The sequence below is a fragment of the Molothrus ater genome, chromosome 8, assembly GCF_012460135.2.
Source record: "Molothrus ater isolate BHLD 08-10-18 breed brown headed cowbird chromosome 8, BPBGC_Mater_1.1, whole genome shotgun sequence".
Lineage (NCBI taxonomy): Eukaryota > Metazoa > Chordata > Aves > Passeriformes > Icteridae > Molothrus > Molothrus ater.
The window spans coordinates 4,244,409-4,267,280 of NC_050485.2; the positions used below are offsets into that span (position 1 = coordinate 4,244,409).

A 22,872-nucleotide genomic window follows, 5' to 3' on the forward strand; every position below is an offset into this window, starting at 1 on the left:
CAACAGCTGTTTGCCTTTTTGGAAGGCTGTGTAATCAGCGTGTTTTCTTTTCCAGAAGGGAGAAAAAAAAAAAGCAACTTAGAAGTAGAACACAGAATAAAGCATGGAGCTCGGGAGTGTGAAGGGCCTGATCTCTTGGCTGAGGTGGTACAAGCTCTGCTGTTAACAGAGACAGCAGCAAAGTGCTGTGTCATTTGTAAGAAATGTTGAGTAAAAGGAAAAATAACTTGGTTTGGGCAGTTAGCAGACTTTTGGGGAATCTGCCAAAATCCCAGAGACTCGTTTCAGGGAGGAGCAGCCTGGGAGTTGTATTTAAGAGGTCTGTTTAAGAAATAGAAAATACTTGGTTGCATAGCCTTAGGGAAAATACAACATCCATACAAGAGGTTTAACAAAATCTCTGCAACAGCCAGATTGGTTCTTTGAAGGCGAATGTGCACATTCTCTGGGGGCTAGAGGCGTCTTTTAAGTGATCATAATAGTCATAAAATCCCCAGAAATACTTCAAAAGCACTTTGTATTTAGGTGTTGGCGTGAAATGCTCTTCTGGTGTTTATCAGTGCTATGTATGCTGCAGTTTCATCTAAAAACCCCTGAAACGACCCAAACCCCTCTCCCCTCACTACAGGAATTTGGGGGTGGTTGGTCCATGGTGAACCACTGGGAACTGGTGGTGGAGGTGATGGGGGAGGAACTGAGGCATGCTCCTGCAGGGATGGTTTGCTGGAATGTGGGGCAGGAGCTGGGATGGCGCTGGCCTCTTGAGTCCTGTCACTGTCTGGTGAAGCATCTTGCCCAAGCAGTCAGCAGAGATGGATGTAAGTGGTGCAACCTTTATTTTTTTATTTTGGTGTCAATCCACTCTGACACGTCCAGCGAGCAATTAATTGAACTGCATTTATCATTTGTTGTGGGAGCTGTTAAATGCTGTGGTTGCTTTAATGTCAAATCCATCTGAACGTGGTTTAAGCTGATGTTCGATGGACAAAAATCCATTAATGCCAGTGGGGTTTTTCGGTGCATTTGAAGGGTCAGGGTTTGGGGTCAGGATTTGATGGCACAGGCTGGGGAGGATCCCTGGTGCTGTGCTGTGAAGGATGAAGCTCTCCCTGGCAGAGCTGTGAGCACAGGAAGGGCAGTGCTGGAGCCAGGCAGCCGAGCGTGATTTCCCCGTGTTGTGACAGGTCTGGCTCGGCAGTGGTGGCACTGATGGGGCTCCCCTCTGTGCACTCGTGTGACTCACGCTCTAGTGCCTTGGGAAGTGACAAGGGGACACTGTGACAGCTCAGCTCCTTGTGTAATACATTACACCACTCTGAGGTTTGGGTTACTCACGGTAGTAAGGGGTGGCTGTGTGGTGTTAGGCTGTTAAGCACAGAATTATGATTTTTCTCTGTCGAAGCAGTGTTTTGGGTCATCTTTCAACACGTTTGTTCAGGCTGGTGATGTCTGTGCTGAGTGTAAGCTGCAGAGGGGTTTGACTCAAAGGAAGGTAAAAAACAAATCTCCCAATAAAGCTATTAAAGCCACGTAGTTGTTTTGTCATCTTCTGTCTGGTTCTTGCTGAGATGAGTTTAATTGCAAGATAAAACATCGCTGCAATGTCACTTATTCTTAGTTCTGTTCAACAAGCAACACAGACTTCCCTGGGTTTTTCTGCTGCTTTTGGAGATTAATTTTAGCAGTGTGGTGTCAGTAAACTGTGTTTTAAAGCAAAGTAGCTCTTTTCAGAAACTACAATGACATTTTCTTGGTGGTTATATGCAAAACAACACTGTTCAGCAAGTACAGTAGCTCCGAGCACACTAACAGCTGGTAATTAACATAGAGACTCTTTTTTAAATTTTACTACAGCTCCATAATTTCATTTTCTGCAGAATTAACTTTTTTTTTTTCCTTTTATCTGTACTACTGGAATAATTACTTATACTTGTTTGAGCTGTGTTACATTCATCCTTAGCTGTATGAATGCTGTAGGTGGAGAGTTTTAAAGTGCTTCAACACAAAATGAGGTCCCCAGGCCACGGACATGAATTCCTTCTCTCCAGACTCTGTGAAAGCATTCCTGAACTTCAGCATCCCCCTTCAGCATTCCTAAACACAGGATGTGTCTTACGTTTTTGAAATGAACAATAATAATAAAAAAGCTGGGTCAGAGTTGTGAAACTGAACAGAAATGGACATAGCATGGAATTTAGCCTGGCCAGCTGCCTCTGGAAGGAGAGGGGACTCTGTGAGTCCTGAACTTGCTGAGCACCAGATGGAAAATAGGAGTTTAGGGGAAAATTTGTTTCTTTCGAGAGTTAAAAAGGATACAGTGAATTGTTACATATCAGTTTCTGTGGTTATCCTGCTCGAGCTAGAGGCTGTAGGATGATCAGAGTTACTGAATACAAACATCTTCCTGAGGGAAGGGGTTCAGAAAAGCTGAGCTGGAGCTGGATTCACTGCCATTAGTGATAGTCCTTGCTGCCCGTGCTGCTGGTCTTTGCTTTTGGCTTTTAAATCCTTGCCTTTGCATCAGGATCAAGTCTAAATATTTCTGTAAATGTTTTTCATCTGCTGCTCTGCCGTTTCTAGCGGGTACATGCAGGCAGAGGAGTGCCTGACATTTGTGTTTTGTGTGGCTGGTCTTTGTTTTGAAGGGCAGAGAGAACAGGAAAAAACAAAAGTATTTGTTGCTACGTTGGAGCCTGAACCATGACAATAATGCCTTTCTCCTCTCAGCAGGTACAGAAAGTGGTTTGGTCGAAGTGTGCAGTCAGTCAGGTATGTTGTGTGTATCCTGACATCCTGAATGCCTGGAATTGCATCCAGGCGCTCTGGAAACGCTGCTAAAGCCCCTCCTGGCAGGGCTGGTGTCAGGGGAAGCTCCAGCACAGCCTGCTCCGAGCAGGAGCACAGGACCGAGCAGGAGCACAGGACCGGCGTTGTGCAAGGCTCTCGCTGCCACTGGTTTCCTTGGAAACCAGAGCCTGAGCAGGGAGAGCCAAACTTCAACACCAGTGCCTGCTTTCCAAGTCGAAAATGGGCTGTCAGACTTTCTGAAGGCTGGGGTCTTTGGGCTGTGTTTGGGGCTTGTTCATTAGGAGCAAACCTGAAGTAGGGTATCAGTGAAAAAAAGCTCCTTGTCAGGCTGCAACAGTTCCTGCCTGGAGCAGTGCTTCTTCCCCCAAATTCCCTTCTTTGATTCGGTTTGTGAGCACATTTATTGGAGGTGTTTCCTGTCAAACACCCCAGCTGTGTCAGGAAAGCTGCACAGCTGCTCTGTGACTTGGGCTTGACATGGATCTAGAAACTACCCAGCCCAGGCCAGCTTGTTTTGTTCACTTACTTAATGTTCTCTGAGGTGGTGGCTGTGGGTGAGGTGATCAAAGAGGAGAAATCATAATGGAGCTGCCTGGCTTGATAGAAAATTTGAATTACAGTCTTGTAAGTGCACATACTTTGTGTTGGATGTGAATAGAAATATATATATATATATATGCATAATGACATGTATGTGCACTCGTGTATTTAGCACGTGTAGGGGAGTATTGCATTCATGAAAATACACTTTTATTAGGAGGGAAAACAGGCTTTAATATAGGAGGCAATTTTGTACAGACCCAGCAGGACTGTGGGAAGGCATCCTGGTCTAGTGGAAGGTGTCACTGCCCATGAAGGAGGTCATTTTTAAGGTCCCTTCAAATGCAAATGTGAAAATGCTGTTGGCTTCTGTGACCACAGAGTATCATTGAGATTCAGGAGTAAATAACATGGGTGAGATGGAAATGCAGAGCCAGTGTTCCCTGCCCCCAGTGGAAGTGGGTCCCTGGGATGTGTCAGTGCTTGTTAGGATTTAAACTGCCTATTTGATGTCAATTGTGTGCACAGATCCGGAGGCTGAGGGGAATTCATTACTGCTCTTGGAGTCCACAGGCTAAATGAGGAAAATAACCTTCTTGGTGGGTGATATTTCTGGTGAATAGAGGAAATCAATGGCCCTGGGACTGCCAGCAGCACATCAGGGCAGTGGCCAAGCACTTGAGGAAGGTGTAGATAAAGCAAATGTGATGCAAATGGTGCCATTCAGCTGTACTTTAAGGCTTGTTGGAAACCATAGGCTTCAGCTATTGAGACTTCCAAAATCTGCCTCTGGAACTGCTGAGAAATTCCTGCAGGTGAAATGGAAGATCAGGCATCCTGGAAATGCAGTTAGCCTCCAGCTCTTTGCCTTGACATTGCAGTATTGCCCAAGTCAGTAAAGGTTGTGTGAAGCTTAAGGGTGGGCATGGTCAGCTGGAGGAGATGAACATCCTTCAGCAGCTCCTGTGCTCTGTGGTGTGGAGCACCATCCTCTTCTCCTTCTTCTTCTGAGCCCTTTGTTACTTCCCTGGGTGTCTTGTTCCTGCTCCTCCTTCTGCCCAAGATTTTTCCCTCTTCCCATGGATGCTGCTTATTCTCTTCCCTGACAATCCCAAAGCTCTTTTTCTACACAGCTGTCCCTTCCAGCAGGGTCCAGACTTCCCATCTCTGTTAAAAATCAGCCTTGTTGCCTGTGTGCATCTGGAGGCAGAGAACCTCCAGTGCCTGGAGCACAAGATCCCACAGGAGGCTGGATTTTCCTGCCAGTCCAGCTTTTCTGGTGTGCCAAGGCCTTTTCTGCTCCTCACCTGCCCCACCAGCCAGCAGACAGGGGCTACACAAGAAACTGGGAGAGGACAGAGCCAGGACAGCTGATCCCAGCTGCCCAAGGAGGATGGCAGAGCATGGAGCCCCACATTCCTGGGAATGGCTGAACACCCACCTGCCCATGGAAAACACTGAATAAATTCCTTGTGGCTTTTGCTTTACCTGTTGAACTGCCTTCATATCAACCCATGAGTTTTTTCCCTTTTGCCCTTCTGATTGTCTCCCCCATCCCAGTTGGGCTGTGGGTGGGTGGTGCTGCTGGGCTTCCACCTCCAGCAGGAGCATCTCAAAGTGTCTGCACCTCCAAAGGGATTGGGGCCCAAGGAGACATCCTGGAGCAGGAACACCTTGAGGCATCAGCAGTTGTGCATGAGGCCATGGATAAACTCATGGCACAGCAGGGTAAGACCCATATTGCAGCAGGTTCATTCCTGGAGCAGGGTCATTCCTGCAGGGGCTGTGGGTAAATCCATGCTGGAGCAGGTTCATTCCTGGAGCAGGGTCATTCCTGCAGGGGCTGTGGGTAAATCCATGCTGGAGCAGGTTCATTCCTGCAGGGACTGTGGGTAAATCCATGCTGGAGCAGGTTCATTCCTGGAGCAGGACTGCAGGGGCTGTGGGCAAATCCATGCTGGAGCAGGTTCATTGCTGGAGCAGGTTCATTCCTGCAGGGGCTGTGGGCAAATCCATGCTGGAGCAGGTTCATTCCTGGAGCAGGTTCATTCCTGGAGGGGCTGTGGGCAAATCCATTCTGGAGCAGGTTCATTGCTGCAGGGGCTGTGGGTAAATCCATTGCTGGAGCAAGTTCATTCCTGCAGGGCCTGTGGGTAAATCCATTCCTGGAGCAGGTTCATTCCTGCAGGGACTGTGGGTAAATCCATGCTGGAGCAGGTTCATTGCTGGAGCAGGGTCATTCCTGGAGCAGGTTCAATCCTGCTGAGCAGGTTCATCCTGGAGCAGGCCATTCCTGCAGGAGCACTGTGGTAAATCCATTCCTGAGCAGTTCACCTGCAGGAACTGTGGGAAATCCATGCTGGAGCAGGTTCATTCCTGCAGGTACATGGGTAAATCTGTCTGGAGCAGGTTCATTCCTGCAGCAGGTCATTCCACAGGGCTGTGTAAATCCAGTGTCCCAGGTTCATTCCTGCAGGGACTGTGCTAAATCCGTGCTGGGCACCTCCATGCCTGCCCCAGTGCCAGAGGCTCATGTTTGCATTGCTTGTCCTATTACAGGTGCCTGCAGGAACAAACAACAGCCAGGTGTCCCTGCTGGGGAATATCCAGGGGTAAATCCCTGGAACACGGGTGATGGTGAGTGCCTCTGTACACAGCTGTGCCTGAGTCTGGAACAGGACCAGATGGGGCAGATACTTACAAACCAAAATGAGGGTGTGTGTGTAATGCCTCTTGTACTGTGTGGTGTAATTCCTGGGTATTGAGGGTGTGTGTGTAATGCCTGTTGTACTGCTGTGTGTGTGTAATCCTGTTGTACTGGGGTGTGTGCAATGCCTGTTGTACTGTGTGTGTGTGTAATACCTGTTGTACTGGGACTGTGTGTGTGCCTGTGTACTGTGTGTGCCTGCAATCCTGTTGTACTGTGTGTGTGCAATTCCTGTTGTATTGAGGGTGTGTAATTCCTGTTGTACTGTGTGTGTGTAATGCCTGTTGTACTGTGTGTGTGTAATTCCTGTTGTATTGAGGGTGTGTGTGTAATACCTGTTGTATTGAGGGTGTTTGACTCCTTTTCTGGGTGTGTCTATAATACCTGTTGTACTGGGCGTGTGTAATTCCTGTTGTACTGTGTGTGTGTGTGTGTGTAGTTCCTGTTGTACTGGGTGTGTTGTGTGTGTGTAACACCTGTTGTTGCTCCTTACACCTCCTTGCACAGTTCATTGCTGTTCAGACAGTGACTGCAGAAAAAGGAGAACATCTCCTGCCCATCAGATCCATGATTGCCTTCTGTTCTCCTGGTGGAAGCCCAGCTCTGCAAGGCACAGGAGGGAAACTGTGTGGAGTTTTTTTGTTTGTTTGTTTTTGTTTCTTTTTTTGTTTGGATTTAGATGTTTATTAGTTCCGACTTTTATTATAGTTATATTATATATTATATATTTTATTATATATGATATATTTATTATATATTATATATTTTATTAGAATATATATTATTATATATAACTATAGTTATAGTTTTATAGATTGTGAGTTTTATAGTATTTTATTTTAATAAATTAAAAATGAAGTTGTATTTTTAATAAGGTTTGTTAAGGATAAATGGTTTATTTAAAAAATGATATTTAAATTATTTTTATTTTTAATTTAGTAGCTAATTATTTGTGGTTCATAATGTGGATTTTAAAATTTAATTATATAATATTATTTAAATTTATGAAGAAGGAGGACTAGCTTTTGTTTTCAAATTGTTTTTGTTATATATCCATCTTATCTCCCTCCATTCACCTGCTGGCTTTGTTTCTGTGCCTGCAGGAGGGTTCCCAGCAAGCTGGGACACCTGAGCACAGTGACTGCCAGCACAGGTGTGTTCTGTGTGCCAGGGCTGTTTGTTGGGATCTGGCACTGGGAAAAGTGACCTCGGGCTCTGTGGGGTGACAGACCCAACCTCTGCCTGCTTCACCTTCTGTTCACCTTTACCACTGTTATTTTCTCCTCAACCATCCTGCCAGGTGCTTCTTGTCTTGTCCATGGCTCAGAACAAATGATCCCTTCCCTCATAAATCCCCAAGCTTTCCTCCTTTGGACTTTGTGCAAGGATGAGTGTGAGTGTAATCACACACTCACAAAGGTAGGCAAAGCTGCTCCAAAAGGGAGGTCATCAATCAAATCTCAGCTCTTTGGGTTTGTGTTGTTACTCTTGCACAGACAAAACAGGTGTTGGGAATCTTTTGAAATGGTTTCTTAATTTGAAAGCCAAAAAGAACTCAAATGGGAACCCACTGGTGCTGTGCTAAGAGCATCACTTGGGATGTACAAATCTGGGTTAAGAATTATCCCACTCTTTGCAGGTACAGATGGAGAAGCTTCCATGGAGATTGAGGCTGTTTGGTGAGGCCAAATGTGGCATTCACATTCTCTGATAAAATCCATTTGCCCAGGATTTTTCTCCTGGGGAGCTGAGAAGCCTCAGAGAAAAGGAAAACAATTCTTATCTCATTTGCTTCGCCTGTGTTGTGCTCACATGTGGAATGTGTTTGGAGATTGTTTACCCACAGGTGATTGTTCCATTGGATTCTGCTGTGAGTTGTTTTGACTCTTTGGCCAACCAGGGCCAAGCTGTGTTGGGACTCTGGAGAGAGTCACGAGTTTCCATCATTATCTTTTTTAGCCTTCTATAAGTATCTTTCCTGTATTCTTTAGTATAGTATAGTATTCTTTAATATAATAGAGTATCATAAAGTAATAAATGAGCCTTCTGAGAACACAGAGTCAGATTCATCACTCCTGCTTTCATTGAGACATTCCCAGCAAACAGAATAACCAAACACATGGGAAACCTGCTGGAAATGGGGCAGAGCCAGGGACATGTCACAGGTCACCTCTGGAGCACAGTGGCTCTCCACCCTCCTAGTTTTGACTGAAGTTCCAGCTGTGAGTTATAAAGGACTTTTTCAATGGCTGGCCTACTCTATATCCACATATTTTTTCATGTTTTTCAACACAAAAGGTTCTTGCTGTGCTCTGTGATGGGCAAGTGTTATAAGCTGGAGTCAAATTATTTGTTTAAGCTGGCTAGGCACAAACATTTTGGCTGTAGGGTTCTGAAGGAGGCTCCTGCTTAATAAATACAGCTGAGCAACATTCAGAGCATTGTGGCAGAGTTGTTATTGGTGGAAAATCCATGAATATGTAGCAACCAAATGGTAAAGCTCAGCAAAGCTGTGCTGGCAGGGTGCAGGATTGGGAAGGGTGACTTGGGACAGCTGCCCTGGGCACTGGGGCAAAGCAGAAGCTTTGTGGGAAGTATGGATGCTTGTGGAATGTACCCAGAATGGGATCTTCACAGGGATTTGGAGTTTTAATATATGCTGGAGGAGCTTTCTGAGGCTTAGGTGCTTCCTGGGGAGCCTTGAGCTCTGTTACCTATCCTGATTTCCTTGGTCAGCAGCTGAAATATTCTGTGCTTTTGCTCATGCTGAAGGAATGATATATTATGGGGAGATAATATTCCATGCTTATTCCAAGCTTCTTAATGGAATTTTTATCAGTTCTGCTGAAGAATAGGATGCACAAAAAAGCTGCCTGGCTGCCAGGTTGTTTGCTCTGTGGCTCCTTTAGAGCTGCCTTGGCTCTCTCTGTGTGGCTTCTCAGAAAAATGATGAGAGGAACCTTCCCACCCTAAATTCCAGGTGTCTGCAGCCACCAGGTGACATCAAATCCCTTGGACACTGAGGGACAGGCAGGGCAGGAGTGCAGGATGCAGACCCTGAGCATCCCTTGCTGATGTTTCAGACCCATCTCTGGCCATCTCTCTGCTCAACAACGGGATTTTTTTCCTTCCACCCATATCTGCTCATTTTAAACCTGTCTTGTGCTCAGTGTTTCCAGAAGGCTTAAAAGCTGGGTTTTTTTAAATCAGTTTGGGCTGGGGAGCCTGAGATTGCTCAGCCACAGCCACTCAGTGCCTTGACACCATTTTCTGTGGGATTGCTTTGTCGACTCAAGTGCACTTTGCTGCAATACAAATATTGCAGATAAAAGGCAGCCACCTCAGCAAATTAGTGTGAAAGCACTGCAGAGGAATTGTAGATGTGTATTTTGGTGGTTTGGTCTTTATTTTAGAGTCAAGATCTCTCCTTCTGCCCTTGGCCTGTGCTTTTTAAGGAGTATCTGTTGTGAAGGGAGGGCTTTTAGAAATTAAATCAATTGTCTGTTTGTGGACTCATCTGAAGAGTAAATCAGATGCTGCATTGACAGGGATCTGCCTGTGTGGTAAAACTTCAGGCAAGGTGGGATTTAAGTGAGTCTGGGGAAAAAAAAAATCAGTCATGGATCATTTGAAACCTCTCCTGGGAGAAAGGCAGGGAGAGTTGGGGATTTAGCCTGGAGAAGAAGGCTCTGGGTAGACCCTAAAGCCCTTCCAGGGCCTGAGGGGGTTCCAAGATAGCTGGAGAGGGACTGGAGACAAGGGATGGAGGGTCAGGACACAGGGAATGGCTCCCAGTGCCAGAGGGCAGGGCTGGATGGGACATTGGGAATGAGGAATTGTTCCCTGGCAGGGTGGGCAGGCCCTGGCACAGGGTGCCCAGAGCAGCTGGGGCTGCCCCTGGATCCCTGGCAGTGCCCAAGGCCAGGCTGGAGCAGCCTGGGACAGTGGGAGGTGTCCCTGCCATGGCAGGGGTGGAATGGGATGGGATTTAAGGTCTCTTCCAACCCAAACTTTCCTGGAATTCTATGATTTCATTCTAATTTTCATAATGAAAAAAGTTTTCCTCTACATGCTACAGGTGTCCAGCTGTGCAGTCTTATTACAAAAAAAAAGTAACAAAAAAGCAAAAAAACCCTGAAAATGCTCTGAAGGGTTATAATGCTTTTTAAACAAGAACCTCAAAATGCCCCATCTTATTTTTGGTTCCTGTCCAGGAAGGCTTTTCTGAGCAGCAGGCTCCACTCTGAATGCAGCTGGTTGAGAAACCTCTCTTTTAGCAGCAGCTGGGTTGTGTGGAATGAAAGAATTAATTAACCTGGTGTGGAATGAGAGAACTTAATAAACCTGGTGTAGAATGAAACAATTCATCAGCCTGTGGCCAGCCTGGAAGAGCAGCCACCTGATGTGTCCTGTTTGATTATCAGGGGCTTGATTCCTGGCCAGGCATGGCTGAGGTGAAAAGCTCCTTCTTTGTGCTGGGACTTTAGCAGAAAACTGAATTTTCATAGCCAAGACCCAGGAGAGTGGTCAGAGGCACGTAGTGGCAGAAATTTCTGCTGAGGAACAAAAGCAAATTCCTCATCAGAGAATGTAATCAACTGGTGATGCTGCAGCTGGTTCCTTGCAGCCTGTGCACGCAGACAAAATAGCAATGTAGTAGAGAGAAAATGTTTGCTGAGTTAACTGGGCTATATTTAGGTGCCAAATAAACAGATTGCTGCTTTTGACCCTCCCCCTCACACCCTCAAAACTGCTTCTTGGGCTGTCTGCAAATGTCTTGGCTGTTGGTGGCTCCTGTTCCCTGCAAGGAGAGCGATGGGGAGCGGTAGGGGAGGGACACCTGTCCCAGCTGGACATGGGAAGGGTGAGTGCTGGGCACACAGTGCCCTTCTCCAGCCTTGTTCCCTCCTCTGTCCTTCCTTAGCCCTGTCTGCCCAGGCTGGCTCAGGTACAAAACCCTGAACCCCCAAACTCTTTTCCATGGGAGCCCTTGGGAATCCCAAGGGTTCAACCAGGCCAGGTGCTGGTGCTGCCCCTGGGTCAGGACAACCCCTGGGATGGATCCAGGCTGGGGATGAGCAGCTGGAGCAGCCCTGGGGAAGGCCCTGGGGGTGCTGGGGTGAGAGCTGGGAGCCAGAACCCCCCCGTGCCCTGGGCTGAGCCCCAGCGTGGGCAGCAGGGCAGGGGGGGATTCTGCCCCTGTGCCCCTGGGCTCAGGTGAGACCCCACCTGCAGAGCTGCCCCAGCCCTGGGGCCAGCACAGGAGGGACCTGGAGCTGCTGCACAGAGCCCAGGGCAGGCACCAGGATGGGCAGAGGGATGGAGCAGCTCTGCTGGGAGGAAAGGCTGGCACAGCTGGGGCTGCTCACCTGGAGAGGAGAAGCTCTGGGGTGACCAAACTGTGACCTGAAGGAGCTGATGGGAAAGATGGAGAGAGATTTTGGACAAGGGATGGAGGGACAGGACACAGGGAATGGCTTCCCAGTGCCAGAGGGCAGGGCTGGATGGGACATTGGGAATGAGGAATTGTTCCCTGGCAGGGTGGGCAGGCCCTGGCACAGGGTGCCCAGAGCAGCTGGGGCTGCCCTGCATCCCTGGCAGTGCCCAAGGCCAGGCTGGACTCTGGGGCTGGGAGCAGCCTGGGACAGTGGAAGGTGTCCCTGCCCATGCCAGGGGATTGTCCTTGCCCAGGCATTGGATAGAACCCCTCCAATGGGTCCCTTCCAACCCCAACCCCTTCTGGAATTCTATGACCACTGTGGCCTTTTTGCTCCTTTATAAAGCAGGAGCTGAAAAACCAGCATCTTCCCTTCCATGCTGCATTTTGCATCCCATTTTCCCCTTGCTGCAGGCTCTTTTCCTGGCACTGCTCTTGGGACTGATTGTACAGTTAGCCCTTTCTTGGTGTGTGCATAAATTTGACTTCTTTTAAAGGAAGCAGCTCCTGTAATGGCCTTGCCAGAACAGATTAGGAGAGGGAGTGTGCAGATCACAACACTCCTCTGCTGCCTTTGACGAGGAGGATTTCATCAGCCTGCTTGAAGTGCTGCTTGCAGCCTTAGGGGTGGCCAAAGAGCAGCAGGAAGTTCATTTTTTTCCTTTATTTTCTCCTCTTCAGATGTACTTATGCTGTTCATGTGGTTTTGCCTCCTAATTTACAACAAGTTAGGGAGTTTGGGGTGTTGGACCTGAGGAGGAGCCAATTGTGGTCAGCACAAGGTTTGCTCTGCCCATCTCTGCAGGCTTTCATCTGTCTGGCTTTTAGTGCTGATGAGTTTTTTCTATCCCAGAGAATGCCTTAACTGTAATTGCTTCATAAGCACAGGCACTTGGTGATTAGAAATTACTTTTCATTCCTGATTAAATAGCAAGGCACGGGTCTTTAACAAAAACAGGACACTTAAAATTCCAGTGTTCTCATTTCAGGAACATTGATTTTCACAGGCAGAAAAGCTTTCCTCAAATTTCCACCTAAAGAACAAACATTAATGCAGCTATAGGTTAAATACAGGTTTATTTAAGGCTTTCTTTTCCTAGTAACCTGAGACTACATCACACAGCAATCTTTAAAGATTGGGTTTATATCTATTAGAAGTGTGCTAATGATATGGAGAGTTTAAAATAGTTAAAGCTCAGGTTAGAAACTTTAGGTGGGGTTTTTTTGGTTTTGTTTTTCTTTTGTTAATCTAAAGGCTTTGTGGAGCCCAGCTTGATTGTCATGGGGCAGAGCAGGTCACTTGGGGTTTCTGCTGCTGAGCTTCCAGCTGGCAGTGCTGGGCATATCTGTCCAGAAAAATGGACTTGGAGCACCTGCAGGGAGTAATTCTGCCTGGCACTTCTTTGTCCTGCCTTTACAGACTTCTCTGAGCTGCTCTGGGGGAGAATATGCTAACCAGCCTGGGGACATCCCTTGCTCAGCTCAGTTTTTGGTTGTGCCTGTGCTCTTTGACGTTGGCTCTGTGGCACAGGACGGCCCTCAGCTCTCAGCCACCCACCAGCCCATGGTGGAGATCACCAAACACAAAATGCCATCAGGAATTCAGGTTCCTGTGCAGATCCAGCTGAGGAATGTCTCCTGTGCTGTGCAAGGCACAAGCTGGGAATGACTGGGATGGGCTTGGATGGGATTTCTGGGTTTGCTGTGTTCCTGGGGGCCTGCCTGGGCTTTGTGCAGTGGCAGCAGCATCACAGGTGCTGCTACCTTGGATTTAAGCAGTGTGCCCCATTTTGCTGTGCCATAATCACCAGTCTGACCACTAAAAACCTGTTTATTTGCAATTGATGTTAAGCGGATAAAGATTAAACCAGTGTGGTTTGATCACAAAACTGAGGAAGGTTTGAGCACTGGCAGCTCTGGAATCCTTGTGTGACCTCATGTGGAAGTCCCAGTCCCTCAGGACATCATTCCAGGACAGGAACATGGCAGAGATGTGTCCCAAGGCAACGTTTTTGTCCAGGTTAAGCCTCTTAAACCTTGTTTAACCCCCCCTCAGCCACAACCCCCTTTGCTGTTCCTGGCAGCTTTTCTCTCTGCCAGGCTTTTTCCTGGCATGACAGCCAAGCAGGATTTATGGCTGTGCCTTATCCAAACAACCTGTAAAAGTGTTGTAGAGTGTTTAAAAAATAATAGTTGTTATAATTCAAGTGAAGAACAAACAAACACTTGCGTTTTCCTCCTTGTGCACAGGCCTTAACTCAGAATGGAGGGAGGAAGAGATGTTAGTGGGAGAAATTTCTTTTTCTCTCTGAAAGGGGCTGTTTAAATGAAATATTCTGTTTTAATAACACAGAGATGCTAAGGCTCCACAGACTGCACACAATTTACTTGACCTTTATAAATAGAACAGCCTTGTCTCTCTATTGGAAAACAAAAACAAAAAAAAAAACCAAAAAACCCTGAAAGCAGCATGCAGATTTATTAACCAGCACAGAGAGGAATTGTTAGATTTTATTCCTTGAGCAGGAAGGCAAATTGTCCAAGTAGGATTTGGAGAGAATAGCTTCACATACAGCAGCTTTTTGGGATGGCTGCCAGAAAAAAATGAAAAGCAGATCCATGCAACTGGCAGGTGGAAAATGTTGTATTCCTGAGGGCTCCTGCAAGAGTTACAGTTTGGGAGGAAAGAAATGCTGGGATGGTTGAGCACCTTGTGAAATTGGCCTCAAACTGTGCCAGGGGAGGTTTAGATTGGATAAAGGAAAAACTTCTCCATGGAAATGGCCTCAGGCATTGGAAGGGGCTGCCTGGGGGGGTGGTGGAGTCCCCATCCCTGGAGGTGTCCACGAAAAAGGTGTGGATGTGGCACCTGGGGACATTGGGTGAATGTGGTGGTGGAGTCCCCATCCCTGGATGTGTCCAAGGATGGTGTGGATGTGGCACCTGGGGACATTGGGTGAATGTGGTGGTGGAGTCCCCATCCCTGGAGGTGTCCAAGGATGGTGTGGATGTGGCACTTGGGGACATTGGGTGAATGTGGTGGTGGAGTCCCCATCCCTGGAGGTGTCCAAGGAAGAAGGTGTTGATGTGGCACCTGGGGACATTGGGTGAATGTGGTGGTGTGGGGCTGATGGTTGGGCTCAGTCTTAGAGAGCTTTTCCAGCCTCAGTGGTTCTGTGGTGGGAAGTGAAAGCTGCCAGCTGCTGTAATCTCAGGCTGGAGAGGGAAAACCAAAGGGAATTGAAATCTTAATGCTGCTTTTAGCACCCATTTGGAACCATTGCACCTAAAGGACACCGGGGCTACAGATTATTCAAGACCTGGTAATTTTATTCTTGGAATAGATGGGGAAAATCATGGAATTCCTAGGGTTGGAAGGGATCTTGAAATCCCACCCAGTGCCACCCCTGCCATGGCAGGGACACCTTCCACTGTCCCAGGCTGCTCCAGCCTGGCCTTGGGCACTGCCAGGGATCCAGGGGCAGCCCCAGCTGCTCTGGGCACCCTGTGCCAGGGCCTGCCCACCCTGCCAGGGAACAATTCCTCATTCCCAATATCCCATCCAGCCCTGCCCTCTGGCACTGGGAAGCCATTCCCTGTGTCCTGGAATTACAAAGTGGGTCCAAGCAAGGAGAATGTCCCAGTTCCCTTAGCTGGAAGAGGTGAATTCCTCTTCTTCCTGTTCCACAATGGAGAATCCCAGAAGTTCTCATTCCTGGAGAGAAACTGTCTTGTAGTTAAAATACTTTTCCAAAATCTGCCTGTGCATCACAGCTGCCTGAGAGGCTTTCTTAGGCGAGCAGAGGTGTTTCATTTCAGATAAGGTGGATCTTTGTGGGTGAAATAGGATAAAGTGAATTCCATTGAAAAGGAACGACTTTTCAAACCTGCTGCAAAAGAAGATGTGGAAGTGCAGGCCCCAGGATGAACAATGACCCACCCAGAGTTTGGCTGCTTTTCTTTGGGTTTGAGTTTTCCATTCAGCTCTGGCTGCTGCTGCTGTTTGGGAGAACAGGCTGCATTTAGATTTTAAAAACGAATGCTCAAAGTTGTTGTATTTTCTGGGACCCCTGACGAAGGGAGGAAATGATGAATCTGACTCCATGTTCTCAGAAGGCTAATTTATTATTTTATGATCTATATTGTATTAAAGAATACTATAGTAAAGAATAGAGAAAGGATATAGACAGAAGGCTAAAAGATAATAATGAAAAACTTGTGACTCCTTCCACTCTTGGCATAACTTGGCACTGATTGGCCAATGAGTGAAAACAATCCACATGAAACCAATCAAACAATGACCAGTTGGTAAACAATGTCCAAACCACATTCCAAAGCACCAAACACAGGAGAAGCAAATCAGATAATTATTGTTTTCATTTTTCTGTGAGGCTTCTCAGCTTCCCAGGAGCAAAGTCCTGGACAAAGAGATTTTTCCAGAAAATATGACAGTGACACAAAATTGTGCTGTTTTCTCACTGACTTGAAAGGCTGGAATGTTGTTTTTTTTTTCTTAAACTCACTAAAGGAAGGTGTGTTTTCCAAGAATTCCAGTGCCAGTTAATTTCACTGTTCAGTGTTTAACACAGGCTTGGGCTGATCTTTCCAATCACCTGAATATATGGGATATTAGCATTTATGCAAACAGCTCGTGCCTTCTTTTGACTTTAATAAGTAACTGTTATCTTTAAAATGCACTTAAATTTTAAATGACACTTTTTGGGCCTGTTGGGATTAAACTGGATTTGAATTATTTCAGTTCCCTCCAGTAGTTCCTGTTTCCTCCACGGAAATAACTCTGCTCCTTGGCAGGCACGTTTTCTCCATCCCTTTTTAGCTCTTTCTGTGTATTCCTTTATGTAAATATTTCCTCAACACAGCCTGTGGGGCACGGAACAGACTCAGAACATGAAGAAGAGTTGTAGCAGTGAGCAAGGTTTCTTTCCTAGTCCTGTGAAATATTTGGGACAGAGGAAAGGAGCTGTTTCCCTAGAAACCCACATGTGCTGTATTGGAAGAAACACCATTTCTGTCTCCTTGTGATGCACTCATATCCTGGTCTGCTTTTTTTGTGGGATTTCTTTTCTTTATTGTCATGGAATCACAGAAGGGTTTGGGCTGGAAGGGACCTTAAAGCCCATCCAGTGCCACCCTTTCCACTCATAACTCAGGAGAAAATGGCTGAATGGAATCCTCCATGGATTTCAGCTCCTCAAGTCAGCCCACAAAGTCCTGTTTCACTTTTAAAAGCATAGCAGAGGCAAAACAAGCCCAACCTTCCAACAGCAACTCCAACTCTTACAGCTCTGAAAAAGCAATTTTATTTAACCATATGCATCCTTAATTGGAGGGAGGATGTGTGTGTAAGGGAAGATCCTGCAGATTGAATAGTATTTGTCCACACAGGGCAATTAAATTTACTTTCACACTTTGAAAGCCATTCATAGAATCCCAGAATGGTTTGGGTTGGAAGAGATCTTAAATCCCTTCCAGTGCCACCCCTGCCATGGCAGGGACACCTTCCACTGTCCCAGGCTGCTCCCAGCCCCAGTGTCCAGCCTGGCCCCAGGGATCCAGGGGCAGCCCCAGCTGCTCTGGGCACCCTGTGCCAGGGCCTGCCCACCCTCACAGGGGACAATTCCTTCCAATATTCTACCAAATCTCATCCAAGGCACATCTGCTATTTCCTTCCTCCTTTCCATTCTGCCACATGAAACCCTTGGGGTCCTTCTGGCTCCTTGCAGCCCCTTTCCAACCTGGGTATTTCTCCTGGCCTGGGGCTCAGCTTTCTCTTGTTTTGGCTGCTATTTGCTCAGCTGCCCCATGAGAGCAGTGAAATAGCAAGGGGCAGGGACCTGCAGGAGGGGAGAAAGCATTTGGGAGGATGGTGAGGGGAAAGGAAAAAGAAATCCACAGTGCTCTGCACTAGGAATGTCAAATGAGGCACTCAGATGAAAAAGGAACACAAGCCAGAGTTGCTGCAATGGGAGCAAGCATTTTGGAGATGGGAGATGGTGTGGGAAGGTGATGAGACACGAGGGAGGTGGAAGAAGGGAGAGCTAAGTGCAGGATAGTAGTGCAAGGGAAGGAGAGCAGTCCCAGCAGTACATTATGGGAGCAAACTTCGTTTTCTGCTCATGTGATGCAGATAAAGGTAACTTAATTCTCTGCCCTTCTCTCTCTTACTTGTTTTGTCACAGTTCTCAGCCTCAAGATGAGGTTGGTTCTTCTCTCTGATGCCCTGTTTGGAGCTTTCCTGTGAACCAAAGGTTTTCTGTTGAGGACCTGGGCAGCAGCATGGCAGCACATTTGAACTGTACATTTTGGGGCTTTCCTGGCTTGCTGAGGAAGGCAGAAGAGCTGTGTGCCCTAATGCCTGTCCTGGCTGTCCTCAGAAACAAGTGCTGCTCCTGTTTCCCCTTGGAATGGCCCTGTTTGTAAAGGGGAGAGCCTTCCCTTGGGAATACCTCAGTGGATCCCACACTGGGATTCTGGTTTGCCAGGCTGTAACACCAGGAGCTTACAGAGTGAGTGACCTCCAAAACTTGCTCAGGGTCTGGAGTGTGAACCCTGTGAGGGAGCTGGGAAGGGGCTGAGCCTGGAGCAAAGGAGGCTCAGGGGGCCCTTGTGGCTCTGCACAACTCCCTGCCAGGAGGGGACAGCCAGGGGGGGCCGGGCTGTGCTGCCAGGGAACAGGGACAGGACAAGGGCAAAGGGCCTCAAGCTGGGCCAGGGGAGGCTCAGCTTGGACAGCAGCAGCAATTTCTGCATGCAAAGGGTGCTCAGGCCTTAGCAGGGGCTGCCCAGGGAGCTTTGCAGTGCCCAGCCCTGCAGGTGTCCCAGCAAGGGCTGGAGGTGGCACAGTGGGCACAGGGTTTGTGGGCATTGGGAGCGGGGCTGAGCCTCATCCCTAACGAGCTGCAGCTGTGAGAAGCAGGTGAATGATATTGAAATTAATGAGCCTTAATGAGCCCAGGGGCACTGACCAATCACACAGGAGCAGAGGGCACACAGGTGCAGTGCATCAACACGAGGGGAGAAAAGGCTGGGCTGAGGCACAGCAAGGGCAGTTGCTGGCAGCCTTTTGAAGTGATGGGATGTTACTCTGTGTGAGCAGATACCTGAAGCCTTCTGAGCTGGTGAGGTGTTGCTCTGTGTGGGTGGTGTTCTCTGAAATTGTTTGGTGATGCTCTGTGTGTCATGGCTGTCTCAGCTGTGACAGGCACTCAGGGCTCTGGGCTGGGGACAAGGTGAGCTCTGGGCACAGCTGGCACTGGATGATCCTGGAGGGCTTTTCCAGCCTAACTGGTTCTGTGATTGCACAGTCTCCATGCTACTCCTCAGCTTTCCTTGGGCAGCGCCTTTTGTATTGCTGCACTCTTGTTTTACCTCTGCATGTCCATTCCTGTCAGGGTTCCCTGAGGACAAGTGTTGCCATGAAATGTGAGGTTATTACTTGTTCAAAAATATCTTCCCTTTTGCCACAAATAAGGCATTTCCCTTTCACTGTCTTTCCAGGCTGAAATTCCTGGAAACATTCAGTGCCTCTGGAGGAGAGAGTTACTTTGATCAAAGAAAAGGGCTGTTTCCTAAAGTCCTTCTAATTCAAAGCTCTTCATCTTTCCCTTGCCTTCCATCAGAATTTGGTGCCTGCTTTCTCCTAGCACATTTGTCACTCTTATTCTTCAAAAGATCTCCTTTAAGTTCTCTCTGTCTTGTGCTTACATGTGGCTGGATGATTGCAGGTATCCCTGGAGTTGGTCTCACATGGCTTAAGGGAATTAGGGAAATTTCTCTGACTCCCCAACCCACCACTAATTACCCCCTGCAGATTGTTCTTCACAATCCAAGATTTTATGAGGATCCAAAATCCTCATAAATGCAGCTTTCCATGCTTGGGGTTGTGTTTTTTGGTGTTGTGGGGTTTTTTTTGGTTTTTTTTTTGGTTTTTTTTTTTTTTTTTTTGGTGAGGGTTTTTCTGGAGGTGTTTGCCTTGTGCTGCTCTCATTCCTGCTGTGTTGGGCATCCCTTCTGTGGCTGTGGGATCTCCCCTCTGTGAGGACAGTGCTGAGGGCTGTGTCCTCCTGCTTCACAGTTTGGGTTAGTTTTTTGGTTACAGCCAAAGGCAACATCACAACCATGGGATTCTGAGTGGAATTCCTAAAACAGGAGGAGCAAGAGCATTTCTGAGCAAAAGCCCTGTTTTGTTTTAGTGCCACAGAGTTATTAAGGTTGGGAAAGATCTGCAGGGTCATGGAGTCCTCCCTGTGCCTGATCCCCACCTTGTCCCCTGATGCCTTGGCAAGGCTGCCCTAGAGCAGAGGCTGGACAGAGTTAAAGAATAAAGCAGGGATTTATTAAAAGGATCTCCATGGATGCACCTTGGGCAGCACAAGAGCCCAGCCAGGGCTGCACCCAAGGTGAACCAAAATGGGCATAAAATGGACACCTGGTCATGGGGTCTGTCACTTTGATCAGTTCTGCTCCGTTTGCATATTGGAGTTCATTGTCCAATTACAGCTTTAGCCCATGCAGTCCCACCCTGCTTGGTTTTCTCTCTTTAGCCCACGTTGTTTGTGCTCTTGGGCCTGAGATTTGGATCATTTGTCCTTGGTCCCCAGCTGGAGCAGGAATTGTTTTGTCTCCCTGCTCTGTGAAGAGAGCTCACCATCCCTTAATGTGAAGCTCAGACCCACACACTAAAGCAGCACAGAATGTGAAAAATATAAAAGCTACACCTGAGGCATCACCCCAGCCCAGAGCCCTGAGTGCCACCTCCAGCCCTTGCTGGGACACCTGCAGGGCTGGGCACTGCAAAGCTCCCTGGGCAGCCCCTGCCAAGGCCTGAGCACCCTTTGCATGCAGAAATTGCTGCTGCTGTCCAAGCTGAGCCTCCCCTGGCCCAGCTTGAGGCCCTTTCCCCTTGTCCTGTCCCTGTTGCTCCCTGCATTCCTGTCAGGGAGTTGTGCAGAGCAGTTGTTGGCATATTCTTCAAAACTCAGTGGCATTGTCACAGTCAATGCTCATGCTATAGAAATAGGAATGAGAAAATAATATTTTGAGTGTGCCAACCTCTCCCCCACCTGCCCTTGAGCAGAAGGAAGGCAGCAGCAGCAGCACTGCCCTGCTCCCAGCCCCATCCCCCTGCTTTTCCTCCTGAGACACCTCCTGAGCTTCCTGCTGCTGCTCTTTCTCCAGTTAAACGTTATCAAGTTGTGTGGCTGCTCAGAGTTCATCTTGCCGGCCCCAAGGTGCTTGTCCAGCTCTAATCTGGTTTATTGGCAGGCTAGACAGAGCCTGCAGGATGTGCTCCCATGGCTGTATCCTGGAGTGACCCTTCTGGGAGGAGGCACATCGTGCCCTTCTGTCCCCACTGGCTGCTCCTTGGTGCTTGTCAGTGGGGAGTTGTTTGGGTAATGCCACACATCTTGCAAATATTTATGTCCCAAAGCCTGCCTGCAAATGTCAGGCCTCCCGCTGACTCGTGAAGTAGGAAGAAATAGTTTTCCCTAAAATCCTCAGAGATATTTATTGGAAGACTGAGGCTCCAAGCACTGTCTGCATTCCACTGCCACACGCCCATGGCATTTCAGCCAGGGACTTCTCCAGGCTGGAGAGAGCTGATGGAACTTCCCTGGTGACAGTCCCATCCATCACCAGCCCTGGGTGAATCAGAGTGAGGGATGTGAAATCTCTGTCGCTGCTCTCCCCTCCCCATCCATCACAATTCCTGTGGATCCCCCTCCTGAACTTTCACTGGAGCAGCTCTGTATTTCCCTGGCTGTGACAGCATTCCCTGTGGATGTGTTTGTCAGGGAGGAGCAAAGTGTTTCTGCAGAGCACATCCATCTCTCCTGGCCCACGGTGCACTTGGAGGAGCTCCTGACGTGTTCTCAGCCTCTAATCCAGGAGAGCAGAGTGAGCTGTCTCTGCTCAGAGGATCTCTAATTGGATTTCTGCATCTATGTAAATTAGGTTATCATCCCCTTGGCAGATTTCCTGCCCGTTGCACCAGGGTGAAGCCATCTCCGTGGTGGCCATCAGTAACTCCCTTCTCCAGGGAATGTGGGTGCAGCTCACTGCCCACACCTTCACTTATCCCCAGGGAGCCACACACACCTCCAAAGGCACTGCAAACTTGGGGCAACTCTTGGAGCTGCCTTTAGCTCCACTCCTCATCCCTGCCTCCAGTCAGGGTCACTGCCAGGACTGGAAGCCCTCATGGATAATGGTTTGATGGATGGAGAGACTCCTGCCTCTCAACTCCATGCTTCTTTCCAAGATCACCATGACCTTCAGGATGTGTTGTCTGGGTCTCTGTGACTCTGTCTTGCTCACCGAGCTCCTTCTGGAGGAGTTTGGGTTGTTTCTGGGTTCCTGGGTGTGTAGACATATGGGGACATGTGTTTTCTCTGCTATTTTTGTAGGTGCAAGAAGGCTCCAGCACAGCTGTGCTGGATGTGAGCGCTGAAACTGTGAAATGCACGGGGTAACGCCCCTCAGAAGTCTGCCTTAGAGACACCCATCCCCCTTCACCATGGCTTTGCCACGTGTTCTGCAAGAATTCCTGCATGCAAAGGGTGCTCAGGCCTTGGCAGGGGCTGCCCAGGGAGCTTTGCAGTGCCCAGCCCTGCAGGTGTCCCAGCAAGGGCTGGAGGTGGCACTCAGGGCTCTGGGCTGGGGACAAGGTGGGCACTGGGCACAGCTGGCACTCCATGGCCTTAGAGATCTTTTCCAACACAAATGTTTCTCTGATTTTTGTGTTTTCCCCTCTCATTAGCTGCCCAAAGCTTCTGCTGTTTGCTTCAGGTAATCAAGGGGCTGCTTAATCCTGCTCTGAGGGCTTGGTAGTGGTTTCTCAAAATGCAGCTCATGTGGGAGTTCCTCAGAGCTGTCAGGGAGTGCAGGAGGAGGCAAATTGTGCTGGCAAGAACCAACTTCTTCTCCTGCCTGAGCCTGCCAACATTTCTGGGATCTAAACCTGGGGCTTTGTAGGATGCAAAATAGGAGCCTAAAAAAGGGCGGTAAATTAAGATCTGTGGGGTGAGACATGTTAAAATGCAAGTTAACCAACTCTTGCCTACAGTATTTTTATACCAACAACAATTTTCAGCGTAGGTGAAAGGGGATTTGAATTTTTTTTTTTTTGCTGAAATGATTTTTCTTTTTAAATGTCGAATGCCAAAATATGATATAATGAACAGCAGTGTACTGATATATTTAGAAATCCTAAATGGAGCTGTCTGAGCAACATTCTCTGCAGAGCAACTCGGTTCTGCGACTCTAAGTTGTATTGAAGTGCAAGAAAACCTGGAAATGCGGAAGCTATTTTCCTGGCTTACAGGTTTAGATCAGGGTAAAGTTGCTTAACCTCTTTTTA

The 22,872-nt window shown here is 48.0% G+C and overlaps 1 protein-coding gene across 3 annotated transcripts in view; it reads left to right on the forward strand.

The window, feature by feature from the left end:
* Positions 1-22,872, forward strand: part of PRKG1 (protein kinase cGMP-dependent 1) — a 412,591-nt gene that overhangs the window by 62,444 nt on the left and 327,275 nt on the right. The window lies entirely within an intron of this gene.